We start from the raw sequence: 2,500 nt of genomic DNA on the forward strand, positions 1-2,500 counted from the left end.
TGTAGCATTGTTATAAAACCTTTAAAATCTCTAAACAATCACAAGTAGGGCAGGTCATCACAGTTCATCCATTGCAACTGGATTGATGAAAGGTCACTTACACCTGTAGGCTACATTGTATTTGGGAAAAGCAAAAGGTATCAGCATAATGTTATTTATTTATTTATTTATTTTTTATGTATTTATAAACAAAAACATCTCTGTCAGTTCCATGCCGTTTTCAACAGCTATCAAAAACAAAGGTCATTTTTGGATGGATGGATTTTTTGTGAATATTTCTTCTTCTACATAAGATTTTAGTCATCTTTAGTTCATGTAATACTTTATTGTCAATGCACAAATTAAGTAACAGTAGTCTGAAACGTTATTGTTAATGCACAAATTAAGTAACAGTAGTCTGAAACGTTATTGTTAATGCACAAATTAAGTAACAGTAGTCTGAAACGAAATGCTGTTTTACATCTAACCAGTGGTGCAAATAACTGACATGTCCAAATGGGCCTTGATGAAATGCGTCGCTAGACTGTTCATACACATTTTAACGGGCCAAAGTTGAAGAGCTTTTGTCCGTTATTGTTCGTGCAAATATAGGCTGATTCATGTTCCCTTGCATTGTGTAACTGAGGTCCATGGCTAGTCTGGCTTTCATCAGACCAAGCTCAATCTTTTAAGAAATCAAAAAATAAATAGCGGGCAGATCAGGCTGGGTTCACCCAGCCTAGTCCATAGGCACCCGATATTGTTTAATTTTCAGATTGAGATATACACGCTCTGGCTATTCTAAATGCAAAAATGCATTAGGGAGTTATGACAAAACTGTAACTAACAAACTAGATCCTAATAGAAAGCGGTTAGCTTCCCTAAGCTACAGGTAGGATTATAAGGTAGGCGGTATCAAGGCAGTATCAAGCGGACTTAAACTGCCATATCGTGGCGAAAAGTTGTAATAACATTCACGCAGTTCCATGAGTCAAGGAAAGCGCGAATGAAGTAGCCACTTCTAAATGGGACCCACTACACAGTAGCTTAAGGTGTGTTGCTAAAGCAGCCATAATGAAATGAAGGTGTCATTGTTTGGATACTTCACACACACGTGCTTTTTAATTTCACAGACTACAACTACCAAGCTGGAATCAAAGCACATCGATTCCCCTCTCACACCCTGCACGCACTTAAAACAAAATAAACAGGCGTCTCAGTCTCACGCATGTATAGGCAAAACTGTATCAGACCGGTGTAACGTTGGTAAATCTTCCATTGCACAGAATGATTTTGTAGCACGTGCAATAAATGACAGTCGAAAGATACAAACAGTGCTGCTATCAATTTGCTTGGTATAACCGCATTTATAGTTTTCTACAAATGCAATCAATCAAATGGGCCTCCATCACTCAACCAACGCTAACGGTAACATTACCTAGGTCCTTATTGATATTACAAGATTAACGTACCTGCAGTAAAAACCAAGCATGTCCGATAAACATCCTCACTTCATCCTCACTTACACTTCATGTGAACATCGTCCTGTCCTTATTAGATGTTCGCTGCGGTAAATTACAGTCCTTGTAGGAAGTGTCCATTATTTTTTCAACCCACTTTTAACTTCCAAAAAAATTACGTCTCACTGCAACGATGCGCCATCTAGTGGACAAACGACTACTTATCGCCAATACTGAAAATGCAGCCATGATGATGATGATGAATATTTTGGCTTTCTTTTGATCCTATTGAATTTGTAATTATGTATCGGCCGTTCTAATACCGATAGTATGTGGGTGCCTGTGTGTGTGCATGTTTATATGTGTGCACCGCCATTTACAGGCCAATGAGTGTACAGTCACTAAATGTACACATAACCAAATTTTTTTAGCCCCCCCCCCCATGGATGAAATTCTACGAAACTTGGCATACCCCCAGACCCCCAGAGAATGCCAGGTCAATCATACACATAAAAATTGGTGCAGTTCTGAACATCTTAACTGAAGATAGGGGCGATTAAAGCAGAATAATATTGCATTTTCATTTTTGACCGGGGCGGGGGGGGGGGGGGGGGGGGGGCAAATCACAAATGAGTGATTATGAGCCAGGTTGATGTGGGCCCTTGAGACCAACATACCATAAAAGATTCACAGAGAACTGTGTCTGCCCTACCCTCCTTTCGGGGGGTCCAGTCCAGCGGGGGGGCTGCAGATCAAAACGAAAAACGATGGTTCCATGCTATCCATGTGGGGTTACATGCCCACCAAGTTTTGTGTACCCCGGTCTTTCAGTGTCCCGGGAATCCTTGTTGGTGTACGTCACTAAATGTACACATAAATTATTTTATTGTAAGGCCCCCCATGAACGAAAGTACACAAAACTTGGCATGCATTCAGAGGGTGTCATAATGATCCTACACTTTTAATTTCGTGCAGTTTTGACCTTGTCAGCCAGAGATATTGAGATGAAAACACCTAATTTTTTGCTTTTTAATTTTTAACTAGGTGGCGCTATACATGAA

The 2,500-nt window shown here is 40.0% G+C and overlaps 1 protein-coding gene across 1 annotated transcript in view; it reads right to left on the reverse strand.

The window, feature by feature from the left end:
- Positions 1–2,500, reverse strand: part of eml5 (EMAP like 5) — a 150,142-nt gene that overhangs the window by 22,308 nt on the left and 125,334 nt on the right. The gene's annotated exons all lie outside the window — the stretch shown is intronic.

The sequence above is a fragment of the Alosa sapidissima genome, chromosome 1 (assembly GCF_018492685.1).
Source record: "Alosa sapidissima isolate fAloSap1 chromosome 1, fAloSap1.pri, whole genome shotgun sequence".
Lineage (NCBI taxonomy): Eukaryota > Metazoa > Chordata > Actinopteri > Clupeiformes > Clupeidae > Alosa > Alosa sapidissima.